Source organism: Ambystoma mexicanum, chromosome 8 (genome assembly GCF_040938575.1).
Source record: "Ambystoma mexicanum isolate Mex_15411 chromosome 8, UKY_AmexF1_1, whole genome shotgun sequence".
NCBI lineage: Eukaryota > Metazoa > Chordata > Amphibia > Caudata > Ambystomatidae > Ambystoma > Ambystoma mexicanum.
Window position 1 is genome coordinate 1513888274 of NC_090929.1, and position 13964 is coordinate 1513902237.

General features: G+C 45.7%; 1 protein-coding gene across 4 annotated transcripts in view; it reads left to right on the plus strand.

Annotated features, from left to right (window-relative positions):
• NEURL1 (neuralized E3 ubiquitin protein ligase 1) overlaps window positions 1-13964 on the plus strand; it is a 2006504-nt gene that overhangs the window by 1978085 nt on the left and 14455 nt on the right. The gene's annotated exons all lie outside the window — the stretch shown is intronic.

The following is a 13964-nucleotide window of genomic DNA, read 5'->3' on the forward strand; positions in this document are numbered from 1 at the left end:
TATTTTCTAGGGCCATTCCTATGAACTCCCACTACAAGGAGGTAACCATCTTAGTCTCACTCACATAGGTCAACCTTACACTAGATATAACTTTCCGAACCAATGACATGTCTTTTAGAAGCTATTTTCGGTTTAATTCTTTACATTCAAAACCTTATCCTTTTTTGGATTCTGCTATGTCATTGTGATTGAAATGTGTGTTTTCCTTATGCTCCACTGATTAACTAAGAAACGTTTATAAGGGTCTGAAAAATGCTAAATGTGTTAAACAAAGTTTCCACGACAGTATTGTTGATGATATATACACAAATTATAAGTACATAACATCACAATTCAGAGAGCAACCTACTCTCTTCAGTTGCCCTAGTACAAAAGCCGAATCATTAGCCCGTTTGACCCACTTTTGCCCATATCGAGGTTCACGGATTACCGCTATTTCAAATTTTAGATTAGAAATACACATCTACGGCCATCACTTTTTACTAAGTAACGCCATATAATTAAAAATCGATATGGTTGCTTCCGCATATGGATCGCCTATGGTAGAATGCTGCATTTTAATTCATACACAACATGGGGGATTGTTTACATCACTCCACGCATGCGCGGGTGACGTCATGCGTAAGCATGACGCCGCCAACGCATGCGCGAGTGACGTCATAACACTTAACAATATAAAAACACGCAAAATGTGAGAGAGGCTCATTCAACTGCCGTTTTCTACGGCTCCGGAACTCCTCCTAGATTGCTGGTGTGAATCGAAGTGAGTATTTAGACCGGACTTTAAAACTACTTAGTAAACGCACTTTTCTTTGGGCTCTAAGCCTATTTTTTTTAGAAAGCTTTTCACATACATTGTTATAAAATATCTTTCCTTCTCTCTGGGCTTGAGAGATTCGCTTCTGCCATCGGTCCCCATTGGTCACAGATTTAAAAGAACTAGTTACCGTGAGCCTAGTGGACAATACACAATCGTCTACCCTCTGAGTCCTTGCTGGTTATTAGCATAACTCAAGGTAAGAGGTCATTTTGCATCAATGCAGCACAATAATTTGCACTCCTTAGTAATAAATTATCCCCCCAAAATTCACTGCGCCAAAGGCAAAATATAGGGGCAGCTACCTATTTTCTATATAGACACATATGTGGCATAATCACACTAACTTGGTGAATGTGGAAAGACTAGGGTAATGTTGGGCTTTTTTTCAATAGAATGTGTTACCCACCAATACAGCTAAAATGTTTAAGCTAATTACTGTCTTCATAACAAATGTGATTTTGTTGTTAGATTTTGTTCACCATTAAGTCTATCTAAAGCACTAATATATTGTATATAATTTTCCTTTTATAGAAATTGTTTGATGAATATGTCGCCCCTGATGAAGAGTTTTTTCGACTCGAAACGCGTTGGGCACTTGAAAACACAAATAAATAACAGAATTTACTGTTGATGATCACTAATTGTCTATTGAATGTGTTTTTCCTAAATCTTCTGTATTTTGAATATAAAGAAATTCATAAACTTTCAAAATAATCTTCGGATTATCAACTCCATTAGGCCGTTCGGCCTGTTAGACAGTGTGCAGGGGACGCGGCTATCCCTCACAGGTAATTAATTGTCAGCAGGGTAGACGCTTTTTGGTGGAATAAAAACGCCTCTTCCCGACTTATAGCCTTTGAATGCACTTTTCCCTGCGAAATTGTTCAACTGGATTGGGGCTGCGGGATCGTCCAAATAAGGAGCAGTGGAGCCCATATCCTGAGGAGCGCTCAGTAAATTATACAATTTCGACATTTATGATAGCACTAGCAGGAAATGCGTGGGTCAAAGGCTCTATTCCTGCAGTCGCCACGAAAATGTGCTAACAGTATAGGTTCAGATTTTAATACCTGCACCTCAATGGATCACAGAGACAATGGTGAAACTCAAAGCTGTAATGTTATCAGTGGTCAACAACATGAGGCCCACCTACGTCTCCCCCACCCCCCAATCATATTCCTCCTAAGGCGGACTCCTTAAATTCCTCTCGGTGTGCCTCTGAGCACTGCACGCTCCAAGGCATTAGTGCGTTAGTGCTCGGCACCAATCACGTATATTAAGTCTATTAAGACTATTTGAGCCGACACTTTGCCGCCAATACAACCGCTCCGGGCTCTAGGCTCAGCAGCAGCGCTAGGGGGGACAACAGGCACTGGCCCCTAGGCAGCACAACACAATAGGGGTCTTTACCGAGGGCACCTATCCTGGACAACCCGGTCTTCCAGCCATGACCAGACCCAGTAGCCCCCACCGCCCTTGGCCCGCCTGCTGAATCTTACAGCTGCTTGCTGCTCTCAGAGTTCTCAGGGCTGAGAGATTAGAGGAAAGAACCTCAAATACACAGTTACGCAGTCAATCCGCACCTCTCAGACCCAATATGCAACTCAATGAGGCCAGTTCCGACACCAGTTATTCAGTTTAGTGAAATGCAATCACTATCTGAATCAATATACCCACGTATATGGGTGACATAAGGATAGGGTGGAGAGGCACAGGGATTAATACTGAAAGGCTGTACCTAGAGACAGAGTGTCACCCTAAGTATTTTTAGTATTTTATTTATTTCTATAGCGCACCAGGCCCAGGGGCAACCGGGCGCTTAACTTAGTTACAACAAGATGAAAGCATGACAAGGCAATGTGACAGAGTATTACAGGATTATTACAGGAAGATTTACAAAATTTACAAAATATACATTCAAATGAATATCGATAAGGCAGTGATTTACAGGATAGTTAATAAGGGATGCAGAGTAGGTCAAAGTGCAAGTAGGGCAGTAAGCTGGTGTTAGCAGTCTTGGGCGGATAGCCATGCTTTGGTAAGGTATTTGAATTTCAGGAAGGAAGGTTCTGCTCTAAGGTCATTGGGGAGTGAGTTCCAAAGTTTGGCTGCCAGGATGGGGAAGCTGGTTCCACCAGATCTTTGGAGATTAAAACGCGGGATGTCAAGGCAGTTGGCTTGGGCCGCTCTGCGAGGTCTGGTGGAATTGTGGAAAGAGAATCTGTTTGCCAGGTAGCGAGGGGCTTGGTTGTGGAGGCATTTGTGTGTGAGAGCCAAGGACTTCAAGGAGATGCGCTGTGGGATAGAGAGCCAGTGCAGGTTGCGCCTGGTGTCAGATATATGCTGGCGCCTAGGAATGTTAAGGGCCGCTCTGATCGCATTGTTTTGGACAATTTGTAGCTTGTTTAAGTTGCGGAGATTAGTACCTAGATAGAGGGCATTACAGTAGTCGACCTTGGATAGTACAAGGGTCCTGGCCAAGGTTACGCAGTTGGCAGTGGTTAGGAACGGGCGACAGGCGGTGATGAGCTTGCAAGTATGCGCTGCTGCAGATGAGACTGCGTTGGATTGTCTAGTCAAGGATAGGGTTGAGTCGATGTAAATCCCTAGGGTTTTCGTGTCCTTAGCAATCGGGATGGTGTTCCCATCAATGGTGAAAGACTTGAAGGCAGGGTCAAGTTTAGTGAGTTTTTGTGGTGAACCAAGAATGAGGAGCTCTGTCTTTTCATCATTTAGGCAGAGGCCGTGCTGGGCCATCCACGCTTGGATGACCTGGTAGATGGCGTTGATGGCAAGGGAGTCAGTTGTGTAGTCTCCTGTGATGGGGATTAGTATCTGTGTGTCGTCAGCGTAATTGGTATACGTGACGCCCAAATGGTCCAAAATATCAAAAAGGGGTTTGGTAAACACGTTATATAACGTGGGCGAGACACAGGACCCTTGAGGCACACCACAAGAGACCGGAGCGGGTGGTGCGGCCGCAAGTGGGGAGAACACACGCATTGATCTATTATCCAGGAAGGATCTGATCCAAGTGGCGGCATTTTCTGAGAAGTGTGCGGCTGATTTGAGGTGATGGCAGAGAATTTTGTGATTGACAAGATCAAAAGCAGCAGAGAGGTCCAGGAGAAGTAATAACGCCAGTTTGCCTTTATCTTTGAGATCTTCGATCTGCGTTTTTAAGTCAATAAGGGCGGTCTCAGTGCCATGGCGAGGCCGGAAGCCTGATTGCCTGAGTCCCAGAAGTTTATTTGATTCAAGGTATTCCTGAATTTGTAGGTAGGCCGCGCGGTCAAGGATTTTTAGTAAAAAAGGTACAGTGGTAATTGGTCTGTAGTTTGTGGGTATACTGGGATCCAGGGTAGGTTTTTTCAGAAGCGGGATGACCCATGCATCCTTAAGATTGTCCGGTACAATCCCAGAGCTAAAGGAGGAGTTGATGAGCGTAGTGATGAAAGGTGCTAGGTCGTGAGCAGCTTCCTTAATAATAGGTGCAGGACAAAGGTCACCCTGACAATTGGACGGTTTAAGGCTAGTGATAATCTTTTCCACTTCGAGAATGGAGAGTGGAGAGAAGCTAAAAGGAGTCAGAGAGTCTGTGATAGAGAGGTTTATGGTAGGTATAGGGATCTGTAGAGGGTTGGATTGAAGGCTAGATTGTTTGTTGTTGATTTTAATTTGGAGAGTGGCAATCTTACCTAGGAGAGCTTCTTGGATTTTGGAGCACCAGGTGCTATCTTTGGTACATGTGTCAGGTGGAGTAACAGGAGTTTCAAGTTCTTTTAGGATTTTAAACAATTCTTTGGTGTTAGATTTGGCTTGCTCGATGCGTTTGTTATATGTGTCTTTTTTTGCCTGGAATATAGCTTCCTTGTAGTTAAGGGTGGCCAGGAGTACGCGTGATTTGTTAGCTAGAGAGTGATTGCTTCTCCAGTGGGATTCTGCAATTCGTTTTTCTTTGCGTAGTGCTCTGAGATGGGGTGTAAACCAAGAGTTTAGGTGGGCTCGAGGTTTAGATTTTCTCAGTTTCGAGGGTGCAATGGTGTCTAAGGCTGTAAGCATGGCCCGGTTGAATGTGTCGAATGTAAAAGGTCCTAATGTAAAAATTAAGCCCAATCAGTGTTGTACATCTATCATTTCCTGTTCATGTGATGCGTCCTTTGAGGTGTCCTCTGTGATATGAGATGTCTCTATTTCAGGGAGCAGCAGTCTGCCCTCAGTGGACAAGTATGAGACACCTGTCTAGAAGAGCCTGACAGAAGGCAGCAAATAAGAAACACTATCCTTGCAAAGGCGGCAACAATAATTAAAATAACATGTAGAATGGAAGAGCTCAGTGAACCCCAAAGTGTTTTAAAGCGGTGAAAGAGATCAGAGCGTTTGGAAAAAATTCAGTGGGTCTCTTGTGAGGCAGCGTATTGGCATAGCTGGGGTAGAAGAATCCACAGAAAAGGGGTGGGTCATCTTGGGACAAGAAGAGTCATTGATAAGGAGGTCATAACACCATTCAGCAGGATTGAACGGGATGGGGTTGAAGGGAATCCCCCCACTGGCGTACATAGGAGTGTCGGATCATATCTAGCCATCAGAGGCATTTATTAGGTCTGCATAGGCCCAAGAGAAATTGAGAAAGGTGTTAGTGTCTGGGTGTAGGAAGGTGGATGTAGGGTAAGGCAGAAAAAATACCATGGTAATGAACAGCCAGATGGTGCAAATACTTTATATTTACTAAGGTAAAGGTTTGGTGCGCAGCCAGGAACCGCGACCGCTGACAGCTTGCTCTGCTGCGCTCATCTTTCCTTTAACCATAGCACCTCACGCTTGCGGTTGACTTTGCGTATTCATCACGCCAGCCTGTACCACCCATAATTTGCGTGGTAACAGGCTTCCTTAAGGAACGGCCACTTCTAGGACCTCGAAAATCCTCCAGTGTACTCCTGACACTGCTACTCCCTGAGCCACTGCGCTCCCAAGTTCCAACCTCACAAGATACTTCCCGCTTTGGAATATCTCGTCCTGATGAAGGCCACACCATCAGAGCTCATCCCAGCTCACCTTCTGGCCGAAACACTGTTGTGTTGACTGTTATATTGTCTGTGTTGTCCTCGTTCAACCCTACATTGTTTTGATGTATATGTGCTGATTATTACATGCTATCACCTCATTAAATCCACTGATCTCCTTCCCAAGGACACCTCAGTGGATGTGTAAGCATTGGAAAGACGCTACAAATATTTGAAATTTGTCACTTACAAACTGGTTACTATACCTGAAAAATGTGTAAATACTGTTGTATCTTGTGTAACCCCTAGTTAAGTGTATCTACAAACACGTAAACTGCAGTTTTAATAAAAATCTGACTGCAGTACTCAGAATTGTCCTGATACATTCTTGTCAGAATTCATTTATAGTAACATTTACACACTTACCAAGGTGTAACCCCCATAGGTGTGTGTTCACCCTTCGTTCATCAGCCAGGTACCCCATGACCTTGCTCATTTTTGCTCTTAAATACGTGACTACCCACCTGGGTAGAGCAAGGCATCAACCAGGTGCCCTTTTTGATAAACACTAAGGTAATAGCAGCAGTATTCCTAGCTTCAGCAGTCCAACCCTATGCAGATTGGGACCTTATGCCCAAATGTTTCAAAGAGTGTCCGTCGTTACAAGACCCGTTAGACAGGAGAGATGATGATGCAAAGGTTCAGGATCCCTCCCAGGATGATGATGACAGATGCGTAGAGCTGGAAGAAATCAGCTGCAGTGCTGGGCACACTCAGCTGGCCTCCAAAAATACCTTTTATTGGAGGATTTATGCACCTATACTCCAGGTGCACAGCATATTGTGGTTGCTTGGTGACAAGAACTTTTGAGTGCGATGGGCCACCCACAGGACACAATGGTAGCAAAAACATTTGAGAGCGATGGGCCACCGATATGAGATAAGGGTAGCAAAGTTTTGCAAGGGATGGTTCACCTACTGATGTCAGGTGAGATGGTAGCCGCACTCTGCAAATTGTACCTCGGGACAGGTAGCAGAACTTCGTTGTCTAGGAGTGCTGGATGCAGAGTCACCGGGGTTTTAACTGCTGGGACCTCTGTGGGCAGCTGAAGAGGGGTCTGTTTCTCCTGTACCCCTGTAGATTGCATCTTTGCTGTGTCTTTGGTGATGGTGGATGACAGGTTATCTTTGTCCTGGACTTTCTGCTGTTTTTCGTCGTCCAGTGGAGGTGCTGCTTTCACACACTGGCTAGCATGGACCCAGGAGTCATTTCCTCTACAGCGGACTGCTATGTGGGTTGTAAGCAGGATCTGGAAAGGACCTTTCCAGCGAGGATACAGGGATGATTTACTCTGATACACTCTCAGGACCACCCAGTCCCCTTGCAGGAGGCTGTGGCACAGCGTTTCAGGCAGTCGAGGCAGAGCCTCTTGGATTTGCTGGAAGGGTGAACTGACAACGAGCATTAGTCTTTTGCAATATAACACAACAAGGTCATCATTCATTTGTAAGCCAGAGTTCAGGGAAAGGTGGCGCAGTAACTGGCCTTATCATGGGTTTCTCTTTGGGGGAGAGACCTCCATCAGGTTTATGGAACTGGAACGCCAGGATGGAAAGAGATGCTAGGGGTCCTCAAATCATAGGAGAAACAGTGGCCCATAAACAGGATCCTGAGGGCCATGGAGGGGGCTGTCAGAAAGTCGAGTGTGGGCATTGTACTTCATAATGGCCAGCTTGGTATGTAGAAGAATCGCAATAAGTGCTGCTTCAACATAGGGTGTATTGAGAATGGGAGTTCCTTGTGTAGTTAGGAAACCTCTCTGTTTCCAGAGGATCCCATAGTCGTGTGATATACCAAAAAGTGTAACATGGATCTGTGTATATAGTGGGTGTGTGTTGTATGTCCATGTTAGGGCAATGTCATCTTTTGTAAGGAGAAGGGCAGCAGCAGCTACCACTCTGAGACATTTGGGAAAGGCAGAGGCTATAGGGACTAACTGTGAGCTAAAATAGGCTACAAGGCGTTGTAGGTCCCTGTGTTTCTGTGTGAGTACGCATAAGGCATACCCCTCTTTTTCATCACAGAGCAGGGTGAATGATTTAGAGTAGTCCGGAAGAGTGGGAGCAATGATTTAGAGTAGTTCGGAAGAGTGGGAGCAATGGAGAGCTGCAGTGTTGCTCTTGGCAAAGGCTGTGGAAGCGTCAGGAGACCACATGAGCTGGAGTCGGCGAGGGAGACCTGAAAGGAAGGTGATGCTAACAGTAGGTCATCCATGAAGTGGATCATAGTGGAACCCACCGGGAAGGTGACATCTTGGAGGTCTTCCTGTAGAATCTGGGAAAAGAGAGATGGGGCGTCACTAAAGCACATTGGAAGGGACCTGTAGGTGATGTGTGAAATATGAAGGTGTTTCACCCGCTAGTCCCCTGGGATCTGTCATCCATGTGGCCAGGATACAGCCATCGATTTTGGATCCAGTTCCTGGGCATGGACCAGAGCGGGAGGATCACCTGGTTGAGGGGTCCTCGGAGAAAGGAATTTGGACTCCGGATGGTGAGACTGCCCTTCCCTATAACACCTTTACCCTATCCTACCTCACACCCTTTTTCCCAACACAAGCACTTTCTCATGGACAGCTCACTGTGAGAGTAAGCGGACTAAGACCTGAGCCGTATGCCTGACATGTCCAAATACAATGGTCAGGAAGGGTCAGGTAATCACTGACCATTACACACACACCTGACTTCCATCACACTTCCCCACGTGGATAAAAGGCGGAGCACGAAAGCACACTCGGAGCGAGGCAAAGCACACGAGGAAGCAGCGGTTACAAGATGGCAGTTTAAAACAAGGCGAAAGACGGCAAAACCAAAGAGGATTACAAGGAGAGAAGTGTACATTACCTTTTCAACGAAAGACTGTTACTTTCAGGACCCTACGAGAATAGGAAAAGTAAGACCAGGAATCGAGGTTGAAGAACGCTGCATTGTGTGTCGGAGGTACCCCGGGCTCGCCCGTGTCATTAGTCAAGACAGGGAGAATCGTTTGCCGCTGTGGTAGTGTCCTTGGCTCCTACAACAAAGCAGCGCCAGTGAAGTCAGGACAGCTGGTGAGTTGGAGAGACTGATACCAGACCGGTCTGTGTTGAAGTGAAGGTTGCGTGCGGCAACATTGTATAATGAAAACTGAAGAGAACAGTGGAGTGATTGAACTTTGAGGTTAAGATTCGATACTGTAAACACAGTGATCCGGCACCATGTGGGTGCTCATTCGAAGGTCTCGGTAAGTTATACAGCTGAAAGGTGGCAAATGTGAAGGAGACACTGTAGGACGCTTCTCGTGAGTGGACTGTTGCAGGAAAAACCAACATTCAGCTTCCCTAGATTGTTGAACCTCTAGATAAACACCATCAGGAGAACCATAAATGGTATAATGCATCTTGCATAGCAATCAATAACTTACACATTAGTAGGTGAGCAAGAGCTTAACAGAATGGCGTGGTGTCCGGTGATGGGACCAATGGAAACAGACAATTCAGTTGAGACTGGGTGTGGGATAGTGGTGCCAGATATGTCAACAGCATTGACAATTTCCTTGGAGACATCCACATTTATAAATCCAGCAGCGTGGATCACCTGGCACCAGTGTCAAGTAGTCCAGTGGTAACAAAGAAGCAGACAGCATGGCAGGTTCCATCTGGCAATGCCATTGTGGACCATAGGAGACCTAAATGTCTTGATGGCCTCCCTTAGGAGGAGGAGGAGCAGGAGCAGGTGGTGTGGGTGTAGGGTAGCAAATAAAACTGTTAGGAAGAATGAAATCATCATGAGCAGTAATGGGACCATATTTCCGTGGTCTGGAAGGTTTTGTAGGACATTGCTGGATGAGATGGCCCGCCTGCTTGCAATATAGACAGTACGGTTGCCCTGGCAGGGATTGCTGGGCAGGCAAAAATGGGTGTGCAGAAATCTGCTGTGGCTGGTGGCCCTGAAAAGGTGGCAAAGGATTCTGTTGTGCATAGGGCTGGTGTGATGTAGCTGTTCTGGCAGTTTGCTGTGGCGTGGGGTGGTTGGGGGAATGTGATAGTTGGTGGAGGCATGGCGGAGGCATGGCGGGTGGAGGAGGTGGCATGGCAGGCGGCGATGAGGTGGAAAAGGAGGTGTGTGGGCCCTCAGGTGAGGTGAGAATTGTGTTAGTTCATCTAAAAGGTCTACAGGTGGTGCTGTAGGCGCTTCTGAAAGGGATTATTTAACAGTGTATGCAGAAACACTTAGGTATAGGCCTGTTCTGTGAGTGTAATTACTGTTTGGCCGGCCGGCCAGCCTTTGAGTGATGCTTGTACTGCTCTAATTCTTTCTCTAACCTAGCCTGTCACACAATCTGTCCATAGACACTTTGTATGAGGCGAAATAAGCTGACCAATGACCATCAGACACCTTAGACTTTCTTTGTTCCAAAGCCTTGCACAAGACAAAAAGGTGATCCGCATGAAACGACCCCTCAACTGGCCACTGAAACTGTTTTTGATCCCGTGTCTGAAATTCCACACTTGTACATATTTACAGGTGAATGCTCCATATGTTGAAAACATGAAGGAGGCATTAGTCCCTACTTCAGGAGTAAGTCGTGTTGTGGAAAGCTCAGAGCCCATTGTTAAGTCTAGAAATTAAAGAGCGTGGAGACACAAAGGGAGGTTGGTCCCGCAGGTACTGCAGATCAAGGGGGGTGGTGCAAACAACCTCCTGGCAATTGGTATTTACCGTTGTTGACAGGAGAGATGGTACACAAGGGGAAACAGGAGCAAGCAAGGATTGATAGAGTTTGCTGAAAATAAAGATAAAGTAAGACAAGGTGGACCAAAGGAACCGTTTCAGGGTGACTCAGCAATAACATTTGACACTTAACTATCAAATGGCTGAAGTCCATCCACATCGCCTTTTGTAGCAGACACTAGAACACAGATGTAGACCGCAAGCTTGTGTTGTGGTAGGCAAAGCAATGAAAGTGGAGGCCAATCACGCACATTTAGTTTCTTGTCAATCCAGGCCTCCCGTGCATGGAAGAAAAGCATATGAGTATTTCTGTAGCACTAAGTTGTCTGTAGCATGGACATGTCGTCAGTGAAAAATATCAAAATAAATGTTGACGGTGCCCATAATAAATCAAGAAAATAAACTCGAAGTCAATTCATCAACCCAAAAAAACACAATGACCCAAAACCCCAAGGGAATTAGGCAATTCCCTAACATGGCAGGCCTGCAGGCTTAGAATTAAAGTTGTCTGGCGTAGGCCAAGAATTTGTGGTAATGGCATACCACGGCGATCCTCTGAAACCACGGCTGAATATCACGTCGGCAGAGAAAAAAACACAAGACAATCCTGTCAGTTGCAATCATGGAAACGGCAGCCCACAGGAATGCACAACAATCAATCTGATACAGCACCCTTAATAGACACCCAGTGGCAAACGCCTCGGAACCAGTGTCCAAACCTGGGGGCCATGCGACAACACACCTGGACCCCCTAGTCACAAACCGTGACTATGTGGCGACACACATAAACCACGGGCGCAGCAATCCTTAACCTCACTGAAACTGAGGTGGGGCCTCCTTCTGGAACAGCCTCCCTGCCACTCTAAAACTTGAGGAGAGCCATCTCCAGTTCCGGAAGCACCTCAAGACCTTCCTCTTTGCTTCTACCTTCGCCCCCCGTCTCACCTGCTGATCTGTTCTCTCTCGGCACCGTGCACCTGGCCTCCCTCTGTCCTCTGGGCCCAGGTACCTGCTCACCCTGCCCCCACTGCACTGCTTTCTGGCCACCACTTGCACTGGGGTCTGTATCTGTACCCATACAGTCCCACCCCCCTTTTTTCTTCCTGCACTTATCAGACCTACCCTGTCTGCTGCCTTAAACCCAGCATTTGCCACTTGCTGGCTGCACTACCACTGTTTGTTACCTTTATTATTTCTTTAATATTATTTTTCTCTTTCTCCTTTGCTCCACACTTTCCACTTCTCCCCCTTCCATGCACTTTCCCCCTCTCCCTCTCCCATGCACTTGCGCGTTCTCAATGTCACAGCCATCACCTCATTGTCAGCCGTCACCTCTTTGTTTTTGCTTTGTCACCCTGATTGCGATGGGTATGCCCAGACGTGAGTCCCGTGCCTGCTGGGTCTAGAGACCCAAGCTGCTACACACTGATGAGGCCCAACAAGGCCGAAACATGTTTGGGGATGCTTGTGGTCTCGTGCAGAAGGGATGTGGCCTAGCAGTTTGGGATGGCTGCCCCTTTTGGGGTGGGAACAAGCCTGATTTGCATATGGTCTTTCCCCTTCTGTAATGGCATGCCATGCGAAGAACGATGGTCTGAAGGGTTGTCCAGAGCAATGCCAGAGGTTAAGATTAATTCTAAACCTTCCAGCCATCATCTCTTTGTTTTTGCTTTGTCACCCCGAGTGGGACGGGTATGCCCAGACATGGGTCCCATGCTTGCTGGGCCTGGAGACCCAAACCACTCCTCACTGATGAGGCCCAACAAGGCCGAAACATGTTTGGGGATGCTTGTCTCACCTCTTTGTTTTTTCAATGTCACGAGGCCTAGTAAGATCGTTATTTTGTTCTCCCCTGTTCCCCTCCCTTCCCTTGTCGCGCTCTGAAACACTTGTTTACGAGCGCGATAGAAATAAAATATCAATTTAATTCAAAAACAGGAGACAGAATCATGTCTCAATAGCTTGAAAACCAAAAATCGACCGTGACATCACATGGTGGCCTTCCGCCTAAATCACGAGAAAAATGATTTATAGTGACTTTTTCTAATGTAATTTTTTCGAATGCCATTTTCTCGAATCAATTTAACCGAAAATAATTTTTTAGAATGTTTTTTTAATTTTATGTTTAAAATGGTGGGTTCCACCCCCAAACCCCTGTTTTTTTTAAACACTTCTTTTTACTTACGAAACCAAAAATAAATATATAAAACAAAAAATAATACATTCGAAAAACATTCTTTTGATGAAATGTTTGAGAAAATTGCATTTCGAAAAAATGCATTCGAAAATATGACTGGATACCGAGAAAAATGTGATGAGGTTGTAAACTTCCTCTTCCATCTTCCCAAGGGCCAGTCTCAGCTTGCAGACAATAAGTAATATAAGCAAATAAGGGGAGTGACACAGACTGATGGTAAATCATGCTTCCTGTATTATATTGCAAATACACGGCATACAGAGGGATCAGCAGGGAACACAGCATGCAAGTGTTCAAGTGGTTTGGCACACATAGCTCTCTCTAGGGCCCCTCTAGAGTGCCGGTTTATATAGCATATCATAGGCAAACACTAATATGTTTCTGTACTTTCACAATGGGGGTGTTACTTGGTACGATATTGCTGGCATTTAGCAATAACTGTCGACATCTCACTTGTGACACAGTCCTGCGGCGACATTGTGTTGTATTATGAATCAGCGGCATTCACAGAACCCCTTCTGTTCTATCCCATATATGGAGCTACTGCTATACTTGTAGAAAGTAAGCGGAAGAGAAGGTCTGATGTGCCATCTGCCACAGGAGGGGTGTGGGCTGGCAGTCCAGGGTGCTACGTGCAGAGGGACACAGAGGGAGGCAGAGCGAGATGACATGTACGGTCTGAGGCCCAACTATATGGAAGAGCCTAATGTAGCATCGCATAGCATTGCATAGCCATAGCATAACATAACGGTTCCATGTCATTTCATCGCGGGATGTTTTTTCGCTGGGTTTTTTACCGCATTTTTTGGGGAAAAAAACACATTGAATTTTTTTTTTTACATTTATTTGTTTAAACCCCCCATCCCCTTTAATTGTTTTTATATCCCTGTACACCCACACCCAATTTATATAATTTTTTTAACACCCCCCCCCCACAAAAAATGTGATTATTTTTTTCGGAAAAAAATCTGCGGTAAAAAACCATGCAAAAAAAATCTGGCGATGAAATGACGTCATACCAACATAGCATATCCTGTATAACATAGCCTAGCATAACATAGTAATCCTGTATCACATAGCATTGCATTGCAATCCTGCCAAATCAATATGAAGGCGAGACATGATTTTAACACATGAAAGCATTATTGAATTAGGTGTCCATGTTACTCACC